This window comes from Lagenorhynchus albirostris, chromosome 11 (assembly GCF_949774975.1).
Source record: "Lagenorhynchus albirostris chromosome 11, mLagAlb1.1, whole genome shotgun sequence".
Lineage (NCBI taxonomy): Eukaryota > Metazoa > Chordata > Mammalia > Artiodactyla > Delphinidae > Lagenorhynchus > Lagenorhynchus albirostris.
In genome coordinates this window covers 63736092-63759656 of record NC_083105.1, presented here as the reverse complement: position 1 = coordinate 63759656, position 23565 = coordinate 63736092, and the positions used below count along the sequence as shown (strand labels likewise).

General features: G+C 39.3%; 1 long non-coding RNA gene across 4 annotated transcripts in view; it reads left to right on the top strand.

Moving 5' to 3' along the window:
- The window catches only part of LOC132529608 (uncharacterized), a 48684-nt gene that overhangs the window by 4457 nt on the left and 20662 nt on the right, over positions 1-23565 (top strand). For 2 of the 4 annotated variants that reach the window (XR_009543515.1, XR_009543513.1), the window contains exons 2-3: positions 7767-7865; positions 8294-8413. This is a non-coding gene — a long non-coding RNA (uncharacterized LOC132529608). Of the gene's footprint in view, positions 1-7766; positions 7866-8293; positions 8414-19783; positions 20299-21354; positions 21455-21777; positions 22345-23565 lie in introns of those variants that run through there. The other 2 variants (XR_009543514.1, XR_009543516.1) reach the window with 2 other exon arrangements.

Sequence of the window (23565 nt, the reverse complement as noted above, 5' to 3'; positions counted from 1 at the left end):
ATCTTGCCCTAGTGTCTGGTAAGTGTGTTCATTCCCAACGCTGCAGATCCTTTCTATATGCCGATGGCTCCTTGACATCTTCTTCTTTTTTTAAATTTTTTAAAACATCTTCATTGGAGTATAATTGCTTTACAATGGTGTGTTAGTTTCTGCTGTATAACAAATTGAATCAGCTATACATATACATATATCCCCATATCCCCTCCCTCTTGCGTCTCCCTCCCACCCTCCCTATCCCACCCCTCTAGGTGGTCACAAAGCACTGAGCTGATCTCCCTGTGCTATGCAGCTGCTTCCCACTAGCTATCTATTTTACATTTGGTAGTGTATGTATGTCAATGCCACTCTCTCACTTCGTCCCAACTTACCCTTCCCCCTCCCATGTCCTCAAGTCCATTCTCTACGTCTGCGTCTTTATTCCTGTCTTGCTTGACATCTTTTAGATCCAGATCTTATAGTAAACTTCTAGTCTCTGGCTGGGTTTCTCACATGTATCCCAAATTGAACTAGTTATCGTCTCAAAAATATGCACCTCCTACAAGTTTCTCTTGCTCAGTAAATAGAGCAGCACACATCTGGTTTCTCAAATCAGAAACAAGAATTACTCTTGACATCTCCATCTCCTTTTCTGAACACCATAGAATTAATTATTAAGTCCTGCCAAGTCTACCTCCTAAATATCTCTCAAATATTATTCTTTTCTCTTCACCTCTATTGCCTCCACTCTAATAAGTACATCATCCCTTGCCTGGAAAACCTCAGTGCCCTTCTAGATTTCCTCTACATTCACTCACTCTTACCCCTCTCCAGTTCAGTCTCCATACAACAGCTGGAGTGATCTTATTGTAATACATATCACTGATCATGTCATAATATAGTTATAATATGTTAATTTTAACAGTATAAACTCATGAGTTCATAAAGTTATCCCCAAAAAGCAAAAGAAAATTTAAAAAAAGATAAAAGTGAATTAAAAATAATCATCTGATACCATTGCACCATTGGAAATAACTGGGGCACCAACTGCATAGTCTATACCCTGGCAATCATATAGTCAAATAAAGAATTGAGCATTTGTCCTGCATTTCCTGTACAAATTGTATTTCAAGGTGACCAAATGGCCCTAGTTAACCAGAGAAAATCATTCTTTACAGAGTAATGCCAGCTTGTAAATGTGGAAGTAATAATAGAGTCAGAAAAATCACCCTTTATATCCTCTAATGAAATAATTTATTAAGGCAAGGATTATCAGTGGATGAAAACTCAGATAAAATATTGATTGGGAATGTTTTAATGGAAGGATAGGCTGTTGCCATCTGAACTCACTAGTCAATCATAGCATCACTAAAAGCGGGACAATCACACCCTGTGAACCTAAGATGTGATCCAGTAAGAAGTACACAGCATCACCTATGAAGTGATCTAGCAGAAACAGTTGTGCTGAATCTAATTAAGCCTTTAGAGCCAACTTCCGTTTAGTCTGACAACTTCAACTTCTGTGAAGTAAGATGACATCACGAGGAGGAAAACAGACAACTGCAGAGTGTAGGACATTCTACAGCACAAATTTTCTTGTTTCTGCAACAAGTCAATGGTGGGATGGGTGGAAAATGTGGGAAAGTGGGACAGCTGTAGGTTAGAAGAGATTTTGGAGACTAACTACTAAATATAACAGCAGATGTTGTTTGGATCCTGATTCAAACAAACCAATGTAAAACATTTTGAAGATAACCAGGGAAATTTGAATATGGACTAGTTATTAGATAATACCAATAAATTATTATTAATTTTATTAAGTGTGATAATGGTAGTGTGGTTATGTAAGAAAATTTCCATAATTTTTAGAGATGCATGCAGAAGTGGTAGGTTAAATGAAATAAGGTCTAAGATTTGCTTTAAAATACTTCAGCAGGGCTTCCCTGGTGGTGCAGTGGTTGGGAGTCCGCCTGCCGAGGCAGGGGACACGGGTTCATGCCCCGGTCCGGGAAGATCCCACATGCCGCGGAGTGGCTGGGCCCGTGAGCCATGGCCGCTGAGCCTGCAGGTCCAGAGCCTGTGCTCCGCAACGGGAGAGGCCACAGCAGTGAGAGGCCCACGTACCGCAAAAAAATAAATAAATAAAAATACTTCAGCAAAGAAAAAGGGAAACGATGGTAGATAACAGATTGTGGCAAAAATCTTGATAGTTGTTGAGTTTTAATAATGAGTATATGGAGTTCATTATACTTTTTTCTCTATTTCTGAGTATGGTTGAAAATTTCTTTTCTTTTTTTTTTTTTTTTTTGTGGTACGCGGGCCTCTCCCGTTGCGGAGCACAGGCTCCGGACGTGCAGGCTCAGCGGCCATGGCTCATGGGCCCAGCCGCTCCGCGGCATGTGGGATCTTCCTGGACGGGGGCACGAACCCGTGTGCCCTGCATCGGCAGGCGGACTCCCAACCACTGCGCCACCAGGGAAGCCCCTGAAAATTTCTTAATAAAATTTTAAAGGATATAAAAAAAGAAATTGTGAATGCTGAAGACAAATTTTATCTACTTCACAATTTATTCTGTACTGCCTTAAGTGAAGAGTTATAGAAATTTAAGAGGGAGGAAAAAGTCTTTATATTATAATCTATGGTTTATCGTGAAAACCTTTATTGGGAATGGTGGCTTTTAACTGAATGGGTTGGGAGTAGAGTGAGTACTTTATTATTTTATTTTATTTTAAAACTTTATTTATTTTTGGCTGCGTTGGGTCTTCGTTGCTGCGCACGGGCTTTCTCTAGTTGTGGTGAGTGGGGGCTACTCTTCGTTGTGGTGTGTGGGCTTCTCATTGCGGTGGCTTCTCTTGCTGCGGAGCACGGACTCTAGGTATGCGGGCTTCAGTAGTTGTGGCATGCAGACTCAGCAGTTGTGGCTCGTGGGCTCTAGAGCACAGGCTCAGTAGTTGTGGCACACGGGCTTAGTTGCTCCACGGCATGTGGGATCTTCCCGGCCCAGGGCTCAAACCCGTGTCCCCTGCATTGGCAGGTGGATTCTTAACCACTGCACCACTAGGGAAGCCCAGAGTGAGTACTTTAAATAGGGAAAATAATATTAGCAAAGACATAGTATGATGATGATATGGTGCCTCTATAAGGGAGGGCAAAGAAATTGACTTGATTAGCGCATGCAAGAGAATTGTGGGTGATGTGTTATATGAGGAGAGTGGAGCATTTTGAACCCCAGTCTGAAGAAGGAGTTTGGGCTGAGTTCACACACACAGACAGTGTGAAGCCTTTATATTCTTATAGAAGAGAGTGGAGGGAAAGGAACAGCATTTTTGTAAAATTAATCTGACAGGTAAGTGGAGTAGGGAAAGAGACTGGGGATAAGTGGATCAATAAGGAGGTTATGGTAATAATCTAAGCAGAAGGTGTCAAACCATTGTAATTACAGTAGGAATGGGTAGAAGGTAATAATAGAAGAGACCATCCAAAGGAAGAATCCCACTGGTGATTGGCTGGACATGAGGTAAAAAGGAAAGAGTCAAAATTAACCCTTAAAGTTTTGAGCCTGGAGAACTAAGAGAATGAAATGGTAGTGCTGCTTTTTACAGAAATAGGGAAGTTGAGAAGGGATACACGTCTAAGCAGGATACATGCGTTTGTGTGTGTGTTTTGGGGAGGGTGTTAAGGGCAGGACCCATCAGTCAATGTGATCTTGCAAGTTGAATGTTATACTGTTTGAGGTGATAGGTGGATTGAGTGGAGAAGTCGTAGAGGCCACTGGGAATCTGAGATTGGCACTGCTCAGAGAGAGGTCAGCATCAGAGGTGTGACAATGTATATTTGGAACCTAATGACAACAACATTATGTGCCAGTGGTGTGGTATAAGAATAGAGTTCTCCAAGTGTAACCCAGAATTTCAAGTTATGCTGTTGAATGGGCAACACAGGTACAGCTATGTTCACCAAGTGAAAAGGCTTTCTTTCTTTTTTATTCTTTATTTTGAAAACTTTTTATTGAAGGATAACATACGTACATAAATTTTCACCAATCATAAATGTACAGTTTTGCAAACTTATGATTACTAGTGTAACCAGTATACAGATCAAGTAACAGAACTATCTGAGAGGCCTCCCTCTGGTTCCCCTACCCTGTCACTATCTACTCTCAGTAATCCCCACTGACTTTTAGCACAATGGATTTGTTTTGCCTGTTTTTGAAGTTTATATAAGTGGAATATACTCTTTTATATGTGGATTCTTTTATTCAATGTTATGTTTGTGAAATTTACTCATACCACTGAATGCAATTGTAAATTGTTCTTATTTCTATGTAGTACCCCATGGTATGAATATACTATAATTTATTTATCTATTTCCCAATGTTAATGGATATCTGCATTGTTTTTTGCTATTACAAATGGCATTGCTATTAGCATTCTTGTACATGTGTTTGGGTGAATATATTTACAAATTTCTGCTGTTTGCATTTCTGCTGCTAGGAATTTCAATTCCTAGGAGTGGAACTGTAGGGTAATAAGGCATGTATATGTTCAGTTTAGTAGAAAAAAATGTTAATTTTTCCAGAGTGGTTGTGGTTATGTACACTCCCACTAGTAGTATGCGAGAGTTCTGGTCATTCCTCATCCTCCTTCACTGTAGCCATTAGGAGAGTTTATAGTATATCTATCACATTGTGACTTAAATTTTTTTTAGTACTTATTTATTATTTTTTTGGCTGTGTTGGGTCTTAGTTGCGGCACACGGGCTCTTCGTCACGGTGCATGGGCTTCTCTCTAGTTGTGGTGCGTGGGCTTAGTTGTCCCACGGCATGTGGTATCTTAGTTCCCCAACCAGGGATCGAACTGGCATCCCCTGCATTGCAAGATGTATTCTCAACCACTGGACCACCAGGGAAGTCCCGTAACTTTAATTTTTTTTTTTTTTTTTTTTTGCGGTACGCGGGCCTCTCACTGCTGTGGCCTCTCCCGTTGCGGGGCACAGGCTCCGCACGCGCAGGCTCAGCGGCCATGGCTCACGGGCCCAGCCGCTCCGCGGCACGTGGGATCCTCCCGGAGCGGGGCACGAACCCGTGTCCCCTGCATCGGCAGGCGGACTCTCAACCACTGCGCCACCAGGGAAGCCCCCCGTAACTTTAATTTTTAACTAATGAGGTTGACACCTTTTCATTTGTTTATTTATTTGTTTATCTGGATATCCTCTTTGCTGAAATGCCTGTTCAAGTCTTTCTCATATTTTCTCATGGGTTACCTGTTTTTACCAATCTTAAGCATTGGTAGGAATACATTATATATTATGAATAAGAGTCCTTTGTTGGATTTACAGATGGAAAAAGAAAATCTTTTCCCACTCTGTACCTTGTCTTTTCACTCTCTTAATGATGTCATGTGATGAGCAGACGTTCTTAATTTTAATGTAGTTCAATTTACCATTTTTTCTTTATTGTTAGCAATTTTTGAGTTATAATTAAGAAATCTTTGCCTACCCACAAGGTCATTAACATACTCTCCTGAAGGATTTATTGTTCAACCTTTTGTATAGTTCCACAATACACAGGGAAATTGATATTTTTGTGTGTATGGTGCAATGTAGGGATTAAGATTATTTTTTTCTCCATACGGATATACGGTTGACCCAGCACTATTTATGTAGGAGACCATCCTTTTCCCACTGGACTGCAGTGACACCTTTGTCATAAATCAAGGTACCATATATATATGGAAAGCCTCCTTTCTTTCTAGCTTATACATATTCCAACTTAATCATTTTCTAAATTATTAAAATCTTTTTTTAACCCAAGTGATTAACTCATATGGATGAACAACCGTATAGGCTTCATATGTTGATTCATTTGTTTTCTTCCTGACAACATACTGATTGCCTTCTAAGGTGCTCATATTGGGCCAGGCATAGTCTAGGGTATTAATAGGTGCTTGTTTGGCTAAGATTTAACTGGACATAATGCATTCTGATAAGTCCCAAGGAAGAGGCTTGGCATGATCCTGTGCAAAGAGATATGTATTACTTATAATCTCCAGATCTTTGGGGGGTGGTGTGGTGTAGAGGATGCAGGAAGGCTTCCTGGAAGAGGTGATACTTGGGGCTGTCTTGAAAAATGAATAGGAGTAGTAGGTACAAATGCGGAGGAGAGTCCACATGCAAATACACAGACAACTGGGTGAGTTTCAGAAACTGGAAGTGGTTTGTTATGGTTTGTTACATAAAGTATAAGGGGATTGGGGAGTACTAGTCTGGAGGATTATGCAAAGAATTGATTATGAAAGGACCTTATTCCAAACTCAGTGAGAGCCATTAAAGGAAAGAGGAATAATGAACTTTGCATTTCAGCAAGATCCTGACTGCTCTGTGGAGAGAGAATAGATAGAACAAAGTTGGGGATGGAGGAACACGAAGCAGGGAGACTGGTTAGAAGATGGCTGGTTAGTTGATGATAACACTGATTTAAGGAAGGGGTAGTGGCAATGGAAAACAGTGGATATATTTGGGAAATATATGGAAGGTTGAATCTAGAGGAGCTGCTGATATGTAGGAATGAGGAGCAGCAAGGAATGAAGGATGGGGCTGCTGCCTCCAGAGCCAGGCAGCCTTGGGCTTAATTCTCCTTTTTGTCATAATTTAGACCAGATTAGAAAGACCATTATGGATTTAAAGAATGGATTGGAAGCGTTTGAGATGGAAGACAAGGAGACTAATTAGGAGGTTATTGCAATCATCCAGGCTTTATGATGAAAGTCATGGGGATAGAGGGAAAGAGAGTGGTTGGAAGGAAAGTGATGGATTTGGGGGATATTTGGGAGTTTGACTTACCTGATTTGGGAATAGACTTAGTAAATTAAAAACAGAAACTTTCCTGGTGACGCAGTAGTTAGGAATCCGCCTGCCAGTGCAGGGGACACGGGTTTGAACCCTGGTCTGGGAAGATCCTACATGCTGTGGAGCAGCTAAGTAACTAAGTCTGTGCGCCACAACTACTGAGCCCGCAAGCCACAACTACTGAGCCTGAGCGCCTAGAGCCCGTGCTCCGCAACATGAGAAGCCACCACAATGAGAAGCCCCCACGCCGCAACGAAGAGTAGCCCCCGCTCGCCGCAACTAGAGAAAGCCTGCACACAGCAACGAAGACCCAACGCAGCCAAAAAATTTAAATAAATAAATAACAGTAAAGGACTTCAAGAGGAAGCAGTGTCAGAAAAGGGCACACAGATGCACTGGCCAAGAAGGAGAAAAAGCAGAAGACATTGATGTTGTAGAAACAAAGGAAGGACAGTGTCAGGATAGAGTGCTGAGTAACATCAAATACTGTAGAGGGGTTGTTAATAAGGACAGTAGAGTGTTCGTTGGATTTAGCTACAAGGAAATAAGTATACAGCAAGGGCTTGGCCAAAAGACATAAAACATGTTTTCTGGCCCAGAGGAGTTCAAGGTCCCAAGAATGGAAACTGTGTTGAGTGCTGTGAGAGAGAGGTCAGTGCAGGAGCTTTCAGACACAAAGAACTGCATCACATTTCCCACTTCATCCCACTATGGTGTACACTGCCTCTGCATCCTTTTGAAATGACCATACCTGTCCACCTCATGCTGCCCTCCTCATGTAGGTTTGATTATAAATGGATAAATTCAAACAACTAAGTTTCCCTTGAATTCCACAACAAAAACACACCTCAAATTCTAAATTTAAGCAAGGAGATGAATATGATTATGCTGACATGCTGAATTTACATTTCTCTTTTTTTTTTCTACATTTATCTTTATTTTAGGGTTCAGCACTGATCAAGGTATTGAGTGAACTGGCTGGCTTTCACTAAGTATGGCCTTTAAAGACTATCTGCTGCATTCCCCTTGGCAAAATTTCAATGGTAAGGTCTAGGTAAGAATATGACCCCACACCTGAATTCAGAGTTTTATTTAAAGCTTAACATTCACTTTTTCAACCTCTGGTCAACAAATGCACTCTTACTAAATAATAGTTTTTTTCTGGATAATGGTGGTTAAGAATTATCTGTGGTGATTCTGGTACCTGAGTTTCATCTATTTTGGGAAGGATGTTTATATGTAGTATAGCAGAGACAAATATTAATGAATTTCTGTTCCAGAAGTAAGACTTATAAAATAACACATTAAACACATGTACTCTGTAATATGAAAAATATATCTCTGGTATTGTAGTGCAATGTTTTGAGGTCACTCATTGATGTTCAGTCATTTACTGAAACACTGTTTCTAACAAAATATTTATGTACTGAGATACACATTTTAATTTGTAATTTTGCTCTGGTACATTGAGGAGGTGCTTTACCCAAGTCTACTGATGGAATCTGACATTTGGAAAAAGGGGACAAAACTTGAAGAGGCTCAAAGGCATCCTGAGAAGAGAAGAAAGAGAAAGAAGTGTAAAAGACAGTAGGTAATCTCAGTTTTCCATGAAACACAATTTATAATTTAGTTGCATTTCATTAACCCAAATTACATACACTCACAAGAATGCACATTGAACTGCTTCAGTCCTGCCCCTCCTTTACCTCAAAGCAGATGGAAATTAGGTGGCAGACTGGGAAGGTTGCCATGGTGTACTGGCTACAGGGATTTAGTAGCAATCAAAAAAAGGCTCCAGAGTCCCTTCCCCCAACCATCCAAATGTGTGTTTCTCTTTTTTTCTCTCAAGTCCTTGTCTTAATTAATTCCATGTTATAGAGAAATCAGGGTGAGATTGATTTACTAGTGAGAAAAAATTTTTACTGCCTCCAAAATTGTTTATAGATGCATTGATATTGTTAGAAGTAAAATACTGATGAATTATAACTTGTCCGTTTTTATGTAGAGCTAGCCACACAAAAAGTAAGAATTTATTTTTTAAAAGTCTTATACAACATGCCCCCCATCTTTGAGACTTATATTTCTTACTGGTTTTTATTCCCCTGGATGACCTGCCGGCATCTCAAATTCAATATATCTAAGAGAAATTAGTTATTTTTCTCCATTACCCTCCTGAGTATTCTATACTCTCAATTATTCTATTCTCAATATCAGTTCATTGTCACCATCTTTCTAGTCTATCAAGCTAGATTAAAATAATAATAACTTCATATAATATTTACTATGTGTCAGGCGCTATTCTTAGCACTTTTATATATGTTATTAACTGATTTAAGTTAATCCCAATTAATCACTAAATTCTGTCAATTATATTTCAAAATTGTCGTAATAAATATTTGCAGGATGAACAAATGACTAATCATCTAAAGCTTGACCAATTTTCTTAGCCAAAGGGCTTACTTAGCTCAAGGGGAGGATGTGGCAGAATATTTAGGAATTGCTCTTTGAGCTTCCTCTTTAAGCATTACATGTATAAATCCATGAGCCAAAATAGTAGAAGATAACCCTTTGTAACATATTGGAATCATCCACTACACCAGTGTTTCCTAAATGTGCTGAAGTAACTAGGGTGCTAGTTAAAAAGACTGATTCCAGTTCCTGCATTGAAGAGTCTGATGCAGTAGGTCTAATTCAGTAAATAGTATTCTCTTAGAATTAATAATTTACTGCTTGGAACTGAAGAGTTTTAATGCTTTGGAGTAGTGTGATTCAGTTACTTCTAAATTCTGATAACCCCCGGATAAATTGACAGAGAATTACTCTCCAGAGAGTCATAATTCTGAAAGACGCAACTCCCAGTGATGTCCAGCTGCAAAAGGTTTTGGGAAACATTTCTCCATTTTCCTTTAGATTTAAAAATCAATTATGCATGTGCAGAAGAAAGGAAAGGCTGCTCAGCCTAAAGATCATTTCTCTATTCCCCTTAAACATTGATTGTGCATGTATTGAAGAGAAAGGATTAGAAAAGGCTGCGGTTTTTTTTCTTCATCTGCTTATAAGAACAGCAACCTGTTATTTAGTATACAGATTATAAGAGATGCAGAGGTTTACTCAAGGTAGCATGCCCTGAAATAAGTCCCTCCTCATGGTAAGATTGTCTCTGGATTTAGCATACTTTACTAAATATGCTCAGTATTAATATTTTTAAATGATTTCAGTATTTTTAGGTATGTAAGAGAGACTTCACTCTCACCCTTCGTGTTACTAAGCAACGTATCATACAGTTGCCAGGAGACAGACTAGCAAGCTTGGGGGTAGTTCAGTTTTCCCTCATCACTTTGCATACCACATGACTGTACCCTAGAGAGTTTTACAGCCTTAGAGAAAAGAGAGAAAAGTTAATGGCCCATAGAAAGGATGGAAAAAGAGACCAGGATGAGGGAATAGAATAAGGAAAACAGCAAGGTATTTGAGAAGAGTGTGTGAGGTTGGATGAGGAAGGCTATTATGCAATTTCCTTAAATGAGTCATGAAAAAACCTTAAGTTGCCAGTGCTCTATTTCATATTCTGTATGCTTCTATCTTTTCTAAAAGCATATTAGACAGTAAACTTGGAGAAGAGCTTTCAGATAATATTCCTGAATATTTTCATAAGGGTGGAAATCAATTGTAACTCTCACAGAAGACTGCCAATTACAAACACATTAAACAAGTCATACATTATTTAAAATTCCAAAGTCAGATATACAACACTATTTCCTTCCATTTCTCCCTGAAAATAGTAAAAAAAGATAGTTCTAAGAGGGAGGTTATAATATAAATGTTCTTGGACAAATTTAGAAAAAAGGTGGTTATATAGGCTCCTGGCCAGTATGTATTTCTGTACAAAATTTAACAAATCTAAATAAAGAAGGGAAAGAAGAAGCTATTGTGCTCTACCTAGAGGACTCTTGTATCTGAAATAAGAAACCAGGCTCTAGGTTTCATTGTGTGCATGTGAAAGGTTGAGTCTTTGTGTCTCTGTGGTATTTACTGTTGCTGGCAACCAGGAAGCTCCCTAGCGATTGTTGCTAGGTCCTCAGGGCCTCTGTTTGCCTGAAACCTTAATCAATGCCAGAAAGACCAGAGATAGAAATCGTTGCGCAAAATCCAGAGCCTGTTGTCCCCAATGGTCCTGCTGCAAACAGTCCATCTTGTGTTCAGTGAAAATCAGTGTAAAATGGAGACTTCACACAAAGAGTTCATCCTCAGCTTCCTCTTCACGAACGCCAGTGCTCTCAGTGCAGAGCACTAAGAGGACCCTGGGGGGATGCTTTAATAAAATAAGGTTTATATTCTGGTGTCACCAGCTTTGAGTAAATACACAGTAAAGAGCCTGAGACAGGGAGCACAGACAAGAAAGATTTCGTTAGATTTAGATGACTTCCTATTCTGAGGTAGGGTGGCCCCCTTAATGTTTGCTGACAGCATGACACTGTAGTGACCACAGAAGCCATGGTGCAAATGATAGCACCATTTCAAATAGGAATCCAGAAGATTCTGATAAAGATCCATGCCAGCCATATTCAGTATCTTGTAAGAATATATATATATATCGATCTGAATCACTTTGCTGTACAGCTGAAACATTGTAAGTCAACTATACTTCAATTAAAAAAAAAAGATCCATGTCAGCATCATCCCCAGAATAATGGACATTGTCTCTTGAGATTAAACATCAGTTCTTAGATGAAACTCACAATCAATACAGCCCACTTACTTAAGCCATCCTGTACAGATGCAGGCTTTAGATTTTGTTTCCTGTGTAACACCTGCCCAGTCATAGACAGTTTTAGCCCTGAATTTACCTGGAAACAATTATAAATCTGGGGTGAGATTTATTATAAAGCTAAGACATAATATCTACTTAAAACCAGGTATCTAGCCTCCAAAAGTAGGACTGAGAGTTACTTATTATTGTCATTATTACTAATTTTTGAGCACCTAATCAAGGCTAAGGAGTTTGTATGTATTATCTAACTTAATCCTTAAAATAATTCTAGGAGGTAGGTACAGTTATATTCACATTTTTCCTCAGTTGAGGAAACTGAGGTTCAGAGAAGTTAAATAATATTCCCAAGGTCTCTCACAGCTAATAAGTGGCAAAATGATAATTTAAACCTGGACCTATCCTGCTCCAGCTTTTGACTCTGAACTACTATTCTATGTATTCCATTTAATAGAGAATGCTTTTCATGTGGGAATAAATTGTGTAGTACATCATTGTGTCAAGGTGAAGAGTATAGGCTCTGATGTTCCTCTGTCCCCTTGTAGGGTAGTTGAAACTCAGAACGTCTGCTCTCTCTGTGGTTGGCTTTGCCACAGTGGCTCTACCAGGACAGTCCTCCAGAACCCTGCAATTCCCCATCCTTGCATTTCCCCAAATATAGGTTATTCCATATGTAATAACACCTAGTGGAGTCTTTAGATGGATGGTTCAGATTGGGCTCTGCAGTCCCAGTCCAGTCAACCTGGCAGTTCTTTTTCAGTGTGAGGAAGGCTTGCCTCTAGAGCCTTCCTGTACTCACCTGATCTCTTCTTCTCATTTCCTTATCTAATAAGAACAGGAGATCATTTTTAGGGGCTGTTTAGTCTGAATTCTAATTTAGAAAAGAAAGCCTTTTAAAAGAACAATCTGGATAGCTGTAACATTTTACATTATACAGAGTGGTTTAGTGCCTTGGAGCCACATTGTCTCAAAATCTTCATTCCAGGGACCTCCCTGGCAGTCTAGTGGTTAAGACTCTGTGCTCCCAATGCAGGGGGCATGGGTTCAATCCCTGGTCAGGGAACTAAGATCCCACATGCCGCAAGGTGTGGCCAAAAATTTTTTAAATAAAAATAAAAGGAAAATATTTTTTAAAATCTTCATTCCAGAATAAATCTTGCCTTTCTCTTTGCATAACCAACTCCATTGAATTGATATTTCAAAGCAAAGAAATATTTGATGATTAAAAAATATTTTATTTAAAAAAGCTTTCATTCTTCCATACGCACTGGGCAAAAAGCTTGAAATAGTTACATGCAGGTGGTGTGCGGTGGTCTGCTTGTAAGGGCTCATGAGAATTGATTGTATGTACCTCTTCCCAGTTCTGTATTTAGTGATCAGAATCACATTGGTAGCTTGAAATTGGTCATGAGGGAAGAATTTACACCATGGAAATTGGCCAGTGCTACAAATTGGGGCTTTTTTCCCTCTCTGAGAGCTAGTTGTTAAACATTTACTAGAGAACCACTAAGAGAGGAGTTCTCAAAAAGCAATACATCAGCTGTTTAACTTCAGTGAAACATAGTCAATCGTTGTGTTACTGGCATAATGTTGCTGAACTTCTCCTATATTGTGTAAATGAAGTCCTCAGCTCAGTGATGTGTACTAGTACAAGTATTAAATGAGGGCATACAGCTTATACCCTTCAAGCATAAGACTTGGTAGAAATTATGTTCGATATTTGACATAGGGCAGGCTATGGTACGATACACATCTTGTCAGAATGTTGTGTATATCTGGGAATGTCTAAGAGTGAAAGTAAAAGCAGGTTGTAGGGACAGCATAATTTCTCATAACACCATCTGTAGGTAGTTTTTGGATTCTGAGATGATAGCCCAAAGAGTCTTTATTGAAATCTATAGATAATAGGCCTAGTCTATAGATGATGGGCCTATGTGTGAGAAGCCTATGACCCAACTTAGAATGGTAACTGTTAGAAAAATGGAATTTTCTATTGCTAAATGATGTGAGAATATTTATTTCTTAATTTATTACTATGTGCCAAATATGCACATTTTACAGATGACAAAATTGAGGCACAAAATGTTTATAAGTAAGTTTCTGAAAGATACCAAGTATATATTAGAGCCAGAGTTCAAACCCAAGAAGTCCAAGTTCTAATCCTTTATAGGCCTTCTGGTATATTTTTTTATGTTAAATGTAGATCAAGATTAACATTTAGGTTTAACATAATATATAGAATACCACTAGTTCAGTGTTTTCAACCTTTGACCATCGACCCCTTGTAAAAAATACATTTTGCATTCATATTATATATCCGAAACAGAATAATACTCTTACTATGCATAATGTCATCTGGTATTTTCTACCTAAAATTCTATTCTATTTCACCTTTTAAATGCTGGCCACAATTCACTAAATTGATTTCTTGACCTACTAATGAGTAGTAAACCTTCTGTTTGAAATTCACTGTACCAGATTTTTGTATATGTGGCTTCATGCCATGGCTCAGTTTACTACTAGTATCTTATTTAATTTATTTTTTTATTTTTGGCGGTACGTGGGCCTCTCACTGTTGTGGCCTCTCCTGTTGCGGAGCACAGGCTCCGGACGCGCAGGCTCAGCGGCCATGGCTCACGGGCCCAGCCGCTCCACGGCATGTGGGATCTTCCCGGACCAGGGCACGAACCCATGTCCCCTGCATTGGCAGGTGGACTCTCAACCACTGCGCCACCAGGGAATACCTGGTATCTTATTTTAAAACAGAATTTCCAGTACTCTTATTTCCTTTCCAGTTACCCTATGGTCTAGTAGCAAAGTCCCTTGAAGATGGACATATGATCTGAAAGATCTAAGAGGTAATGAAACCTAAATGAGGCTGATGGCAGTGAAAATGGAGAGGAAGAATCCAACGTGAGAGATTTAGAAGCAGATTTTTCAGGATTTGGTAACTGATAGGACTTGAGTGTCTATTGTCCCTCCCCAGATGGTACAACTCATAATGTCCTAAGTGTCGAGGTGGGGCAGGGAGGTGAGATATAGGGTGTGGAGTCATGGGGCAATAGCCAGATGCAGTGACCCATCAAGTTTCCAGGCAAGTAGAGCTTAGGTTACTACATTCTAAAGCTGAATTGCTAAATCCAAATGGGTGAAACAAGAGGGGAGGCAAGACCTGAAACAAACAAGATGGAAACCCAGAAGAACCTCTGCCTGCAGAAATTCTAATGATCTGACAAGACAACAGAAAAGTGAATACTGAGGAAAAAGCAAGCAGATGATTCCTATCTATGGGTCTGAGTGTTCCCTGAGAGTTTAAGTAAAGGAGAAGGTGGTAGGCTCAAGATGTGCTGGACACTGTCCGGGACTCAAAGATTAATACATGGTTTTACTCCTTTAGGAGCTCAAAGTCTAGTGCAGCATCTTATAAAGGAGCATCATTAAGGAAAAACTTCTACTTTTTTACCATCCCACAATGCTAGGAATAATGAATTTGTGTAGTGCCTTATAGTTTACAGAGAGCTTTCACAATTTATCTTATTTAATCCATTCAACAACCTTGTGAGATAGATATTCTCATTATCTTCATTTTATATACATAAGAAGGCAGAAACTTAGGTCTTGAGCTTAAGTATATCTAAATTTAGGTTTCATTCTCTTTCTACTAATTCAGAGCTATTTATCAACAATAAACTGTAACCGTTAAATGAAATTTACCTGATAAACTTTCCTACCATAGAATATGTGTTGGGAAAAGAGCATAGTTGCTAGAAGATTCTATGATTAAAAACAAATGTCTGATACCATATCACACATATTAGGATGGCTATAATAAAAAATGCAGATAATAACAAGTGCTATTGAGGATGTGGAGAAATTGGAACCTCATACATTGCTGGTGGGATTGTAAAATGGTGCAGCCACTTTGGAAAACAGTTTTGCAGTTCCTCAAAATGTTAAACACAGAGTTACCATATAACCCAGCAGTTCCACTCCTAGCTATATACCCAAGAGAAAAGAAAACAAATGGCCACGCAAAAGCTAGTTCACAAATGTTCATAGCAGCATTATTTGAAATAGTGAAATAGTGAAACAACCCAAATGTTAATCAACTGATGAATGAACAAATAAATTGCAGTATATCCTTACCATGGAGTATTATTCAACAATAAAAAGGAATGAAGTACTTATACATGCTACAACATAGATGCACTTTGAATACATTATGCTAAGTGAAAGAAACCAGACATAAAGAGCCACATATTGTGTGATTTCATTTGTATAAAATGTCCAGAATGGACAAATCCATACATACATAAAGCAGATTGATGGTTGCCTGGGACTGGTAGGGAGAGGGGGTATGGGAAGTGGTTAGGGGAAATGGAGAGTGACTTCTAATGAATACAGAATTTCTTTGCAGGGTGATGAAAATAATCTAAAATTGATGTGACAGTGGTTGCACAACTCTGTGAATATACTTAAAACCATTAAATTGTGCACTTTAAGTGGGTGAATTTTATGGGTTAGATATAATTGAATGGGTTGATTATATCTAAATAAAGCTTTTTTAAAAAGAAAGATGATAGCCATGAAAAAAATTATTTCCTGGTTCTCACTGAATAGGTCTAGAAATAATTACATGCTAGTAGCAAAGAGCTCCCTTAGCACCAAGATTGTAAGTTGGAAAAACTATTTCAGAACATTTAGGAGGTCAGAGAATCCTAGAATAGAATGTGATAAAGGGATCTAGCTGTATGACAAATGTATGAGCCAACCTCTCTGAAAAGCATGGGGAGAAAAGGTGCTGATCTAAGTAACTTTGGAAATGAGTGGAGCCTGTATGACTAAAAGTGAACGGAGTCATACATAAGTACTATACTCTAGTCAATAAAGTTGTTTCCCACAAAGGTACAGGTTAACAATTCCGAAACCAGTATACATCCATACTGGAACTGAACAATCAGGTAAATGGATGGGGAATGGTGAGAGCCAGATTTCTTCCTTAGTGCTGGAGTTGGAGGTTACAGACAAGCAAGAGGAGAAAACTAAAATGATCCATGTGATAATGGATTAGAATTCAAAACATCAGTGTGAACCCATTTTTAGCTTGATATAGATACAATTGTTACATATAGAAATATTAATAAATATGTGTGTATATATACAGATTAGTATACATACATATATTTCCTTTCTCTGTCAGCTGAGAGTGCCTAGAGGCAATGACACACCCCAATATGAACAAGCACACCTATCTTGTATTTCTAATAACATTCTCTTGTAAAAGGAACCAGAGCTCCATGGAGAAATGGCTGATTCTAAGACTAGGATGGTAGGGCTTCCCTGGTGGTGCAGTGGTTAAGAATCCGCCTGCCAATGCAGGGGACACGGGTTCAAGCCCTGGTCCAGGAAGATCCCACATGCCGCAGAGCAGCTAAGGCCGTGTGCCACAGCTACTGAAGCCCACGCACCTAGAGCCCATGCTCCGCTGCAACAAGAGAAGCCTCTGCAATGAGAAGCCTGCGCACCGCAAGGAAGAGTAGCCCCCGCTCGCCGCAACCAGAGAAAGCCCATGCACAGCAACGAAGACCCAACACAGCCAAAAAAAAAGACTAGGGCAAGAAATATACAAGATGATCCTGGAGCATCTTGTAGTGCCAGAAAGTAATAAAGTGCTCAAGAAACCCCACAATGATGGGGTTATGTCAAAGGGACACAGGAGTGGACCGAAAGAGCCCAATGGCCAAAGCTGGAGCAATCTGAGCACAAATAAATAAAGTAATATTGGATTAAAACCCAGGATATAAAATCAATATCTGATAATTGAATGAAGGAGAATAGACAAAATTCCTATGCAGAAGAATTCCAAAGAATTTATGTAGATACTCCTCCCTTAAGGAGATGGAATATACCTTACCACTCCTTAAGTGTGGGTTGTGCATAACAACTTCCTTCCAAAGAGTACAGTATGAAGAGGGAGGAGAGGAGTACCTTTACAGTGGAAAAACCTGACAAACATTACCTCAGCCTAGTGATCAACGTTAACATCATCGGTGATAAGTCATGTTGATAGCATGAACCTCTGTTACAATGTGATGAGAACTGCATTTTACCACTGTGGTCTTCCTCTTCAAGCCCCACAGTCCCAGGGTAATCATGAGAAAAACATCAGACAAATCCCAATTGTTGCACAGTCTATAAATATCCGACCATAACTCCTCAAAACTGTCAAGGTCATCACAAAGAAAGTCTGAGAAACTGTCATAGCCAAGAAAAGTCTGAGGAGACATGTTGACTAAATGTAATGTGGTATCATGGATGGGATCCTGGAACAGAAAGAGACATTACATAAAAGCTAAGAAAGTCTGAGTAATGTATGGACTTCAGTTAATAATAATGCAGCAATATTGGTTCATTAATTGTAACAAATATATCATACTAATGTAAGATGCTAATAATAGGGGAAACTGTATGGTGTATATGAGATTTTTCTTTATACTATCTCTACAATTTTTTCTGTAATCTAAAACTATTCCATAACAAAAAAGTTTATTTTAAAAAAATACAATTTCCTACTAAAAAGAAGCAGAGCTTTTTGGAGAAATGGCTAATTCCTTATCTGGGGAATAAAATGTACAGTATGAGCCTGAGATATCTTGTTATTCCAGAAAGCAAGTAAGTTCTCAAAAAATTAGTTGGATTGTGTCAAAAGGACACAGGAGCTAACACGAAGAGACTCTTCTTGGTAAAAAATCGGACACCATAAGCATTCAAAAGAACAATTACTGCAATTGATGGAAACACACTGGTCATATTTTTAAAATCACGATTTCATGAAGAGATTTTACAGAGAGAAAGTGAGAAACATTCATCGCTATATTCTGAAAATTGGCAATATAAAGGTAAAGAATTAAGCTTTATTCTATCTTTTCCATATAAACTATGTTTCAGGCAACCAAATAGCACTTCTTTACAAAATAATTTTAGCTGATAAATGTAGGGGAAAGTCCAGGATTAGAAAATCACTCTTGCAACTCACTGTCACATCATTGCTTCAGGCAAAGATCACCAAAGGATGATACAATTACAAGAAAGACTGATGGGGAATTTTACAATGGAGGGCTCAGATAGTCACAGCCTGAACCTACTGATGAGTCTTAGTGTCACTAACAGTTGAGTAACCAGAAATTGTGTGCTTTCTGATGTGGTGCGGTATGAAGCACACAGCACTACCTGTGATCTAAGCAAGCATTAGCACTGGCTTAAGATTTACAGGAAACATGGAGGATAGAGGGACAAGTTAAAAGAACCATTAAGAAGCAAATAAACAAGAATGGCCCACATTCTTTTAATTATTCAACAGGACAATGGCATGGAGATAAAGGGGAAAAGAAATGGCTTTAGATGAAAAGAAATGAGACATAACCAAAATAATGTGTTCCCCTTATTTGGATTCTAGTTGAAACATGCTGATTATAAAAATGAATTTTTTTAGATAATTAGGGAATCTAAAAATGGACCAAGGAATTGTTATAAATTTATTAGGTATGAAAATGGCATTGAGGTTATATAAGAAAATGTTCATATTTGTTAGAGATGGATATTGAAGTATGCAGGGGTGAAATGACATGAAGTCAACTTTAAAGTAATAAATCAAAAATGAGAAAGGGATAGGTGAAGCAAGTGTTGCAAAATCTTGATAATTGAAGTATCTAGATGATGGGTATATAGCAGTTAATTATACTATTCTCTCTACTTTGGAATTGTTTGAAAATAATCATTAACATTTTTGAAAAGCAAGTTGCAGAAGACCTACACCATATTCCATTTTTGTAGCCAGTGTGGTGGGCTCTATGATACACTGCCCAGATCTCCCTTTACTGAGGGCTTGTTGCCCCAGCTGCTGGGTGTGCTGTTGGCAGATGCCCTCAGCTGTCAGCCGCTTCAGAGACTGCCTCAGCTATAGAGAACTGCCTCGCCCAAAGTCATGCCACTTCCTGAGGTGGCTAGGTCCAATGACTGACTGATATGGCAGTATAAAGCCCTGACCATCTCAGCCCAACTTAGTACAACTCTGAAGGGCCATTCTTGCTCCAGAGAGCTCTGTGGGGTTGGCTAAGGCAGCTGTGGGGCCTGCATGACAACTTGACATCCCTCTGTTTAATCCTGCCTGCTTCCTTTCCCCCACTTCCCCAGATGTTGATCCCAAGGACAAGCCTCAATAAACACTGTGCATGCACTATTTACAATAGTCAAGACATGGAAGCAACCTAAATGTCCGTTGACAGATGAATGGATAAAAAAGATGTGGTATATGTATATACAATGGAATACTACTCAGCCATAAAAAAGAATGAAATAATGCCGTTTGCAGCAACATGGATGGACTTAGAGATTATCACACTAAGTGAAGTAAGACAGAGAAAGACAAATACGATATGATATCATTTATATGTGGAATCTAAAATACGACCCAAATGAACTTATCCATGAAACAGAAACAGACTCACAGACATAGAAAACAGACTTGTGGTTGTCAAAGGGGAGGAAGAGTGGAGGAGGGATGGACTGGGAGTTTGGGGTTAGCAGTTGCAAACTATTATATATAGAATGGATAAACAAGGTCCTACTGTATATAGTACAGGGAACTATATTCAATATCCTGTAATAAAGCGTAATGGAAAAGAATATGAAAAAGAATGTGTGTGTGTGTGTGTGTGTGTGTGTGTGTGTGTGTATAACTGAATCACTTTGCTGTACAGCAGAAACTAACACAACATTGTAAATCAACTATACTTCAATAAAATAAATTTAAAATTAAAAAACAGAAAAAACACTGTGCGTGCTAAATTCCGTCTCAGAGTCTGCTTCCCTGGGAATCCTACTTGTGACAGTCTAATGGGTTGAACTGTATCCCCCCCTAAAATTCATATGTTGAAGTTCTAACCTCCAGTACCTCAGAAGGTGATCTTATTTAGAGATAGAGTCTCTAAGGAGGTAATCGAGTTAAGGTGAGGTCATTAGGGTGGGGCCTAATCCCCTGGTGTTTTTATAAAAAGGGAAACTTGGACATATCTGAATTGTGGGAACATGTGCAAAGTTCTCTTGCAGAGTTTGGCATTACAAGTGAGGGAAGTATGGAGGACTTCCCTGGCAGTCCAGCGATTAAGACTCTGTGCTTTCACTGCTGAGGGCGCAAGTTCAATCCCTGGTCCGGGAACTGGGGAACTAAAATCCCGCATGTCACACAGCGCGGGGGAAAGAAAAAAAAAAAAGGATAATAACAAGAGAAGGAAGTATGCACAAGCACAGAAATCTATGTCCCTTCATAAGGACCAAAGTACAGATAGGAGACTTTCTTCGGTAACATTCACTTCTGGTCCTTCTGGGTTTGTTTCATGGCCAATGGAATGTGACAGAGGGGAAAAAAATCCCTGCTTCCATTTTTAATGCTTCAGGAAACATGTTGCTCATATGAACTCAATGGTGAATCACCTGAAATGACTCATTTATGTAGTTTTGAGAAGAGATTCAGATTTCTTTAATTCTAATGTTGACTGCAGTAGGAAACAATGTGCTTGACCTCATTCTACATCTTACCGGAAAATAAGATTAATGTTTACCTCAGAACAGTAATATGAGGCTTAATGTTTCAGAGGAGGTTTGTGACGAGTAGTGTTTAAGATATCCAACCTGTTTGGGCTGCAACTGCGTTTGCCTGTTTTCTTGTTTAGCTAAACAGGAACCCTATTTTGTTCTTCCTTTAGTACCAGCCTGGGTGCCTGGTATTCCCCCAGAGGCCAACAGTCCTGGACCTCTCACCTTTTGAGGATGATAATTAGGGTTCCTGAAGCCGTAGCCAGGTAGGTCACTGCCTCTGCCCCTTGTGTGGTTGCATTACTGGAGGGTATGCCTTCCCTGCTGCTCAGGTGAAGAGCCCTTCTTCCACAACTAACACTTTTCATACCCAGGAGGATTGCTTAGGGCTGAGCAGCTTCAAAAAGGCAATTAACATAAAGTGGGAAAGCAGTCCAGTCTCAGAAACTTGGCAACCAGAGGGACTGCAACTCAAATTACACATCTAAATGTTGGGAGTAGGGAACAATGAAAAGCAACAATTGCTTAGTGGACATTTAAAACCTATTTTCCTAAAGCAACAATCATGTCTCTTTTTTTTTAACCCAAGGTAGAGGACACTGTTGAAGCTCTTCTCAGAAAACAGGTGGGATTGAGGAGATTTATTTATGACTTACTGGAAGCACAAACAGAAGCTTTTATTGTTGATAGCTAGGCTGGGTGGATGCCAGGAGACACATCCCAGAGGAGCTGTGCTGCCAAGCACTGACACAGAGAGAGCTGACCTAGTCCTTTTTTATGCTGACTGCCTACCCAGAAATTATATTAGAGAACAGTATTGGAAGACCCAGTCATTTAAAATAATTATGGAGACTTTAGAGCAATCCTAATTCTAAGGAACCATTTGAAGGGAAATAGAGAAGGAATATAATCATTAGCTTTATGTGGAACTACTGTTCGGCTTGTGTAGGGAAACTGCCTTGAGACAGCTCTACATGGCCAAGCATTCAGTATCATCATCCTTCCTGCTCCTTTGAAACTACAAATTTAAATTCAAGCTTTCAGCAAATGCCTCGTAGACACATCCAGGGGAAAACATTGTTGTAACCAATAATTTTAGGTTTGGGAATATTTTTCAGATTCTGAAGTGAAAGTCAGAGGGGGAAAGGGACAGTGTGTGCATGCTGGGAGGTTTGGGGGAGAAGGGAGAGGGAGGAGGAGGGGAGAGAGAAAGATCAACTTTTTAGGTAAATAGTAATTTACAATGCAGGATAATGCATAGATTTTCTCAGACTCAACAGAATCATAAAATGTCAGGGCTGGAAAGAGTTTTAGCGATGATTTTCCTGTCCCTCACTGGTCATCTTACTGATGAGGAAAAGTGGAGTGACCTGTCCAAAGAGGCAGAGCCAAGTGGTGGCAGAACTGAGCTGAAAGCCAGGTGTGCTCACTCTTCTCCTGGCATCCTGACCTCCCATCACATCTGCATTTGATTCCCACCTTGCCTGACAGCTCTGGCCCCTCAGCCATCAGAAGTTTTGGACAAAGGGAACAGTCAGCAGATGGGATTGTGATTCAGTGCAATTGCCTTCTAGCCTTGTCTTGTATCATCACATCCTAAAATAAATAAATCAATTCTGATTTTCAACCAGCTCTTATTTTTTTAATCTTTCATTTGGAAAATGTGACACTTAAGTGTAAAAGAAGAGGAATAGCCCCAAAGAATTTTTTTACAAAGCAATTCACATTCTATGATCTTTTTTAATGGTATGGATCACACACACATCCCACAACTGTCTAGGTAGTATCATCTGCTGCAGTCTCATATCCCCTCCCCCTCCAACAATAATTTTTTTCTCTGTAGCCACCTGAGTTCCAAGGATTTTACCAGGATGCAGTCCAGGGACGACATGGGACTTAAGGTGTTGGCTCTTCCAGATAAGCTGATTGAAGCCATTTAGCTTGTAGAATATTGGGGGGAGGGGCATGCATGGTAATTGGTATAATATAAAATATAATAATAGTGTGTGTCTAGAGCTCAGCCTTGGGTCTTTCATTACCTTCTTCTCACCTTTATTATTGTCTTGTACTCTACTAGACATACTGTCCCCTCAACTACCAACAGGCCAATACAGTAATTTATGTTTATTTCTTTGAGGTACACACAATCAAAAACAAAAAAACTACACAAATATGGACTCTTTAGTATGAATTCTTAGCAGGTGGCTGATACTTGGCACCCAGAATACTCCAAGCATCTGAGTTTTATCTTGTCATCTAATGCTCATTCCCTATTTCCTTATGAAGTGAGGGAGATAATCCTCTTGCTTTCCTCACCTGGTCTCCAGGACCCAGGTGAGAGCATATATGGGGGCAATGGTGAGATGCTCCTCAAAAATGGG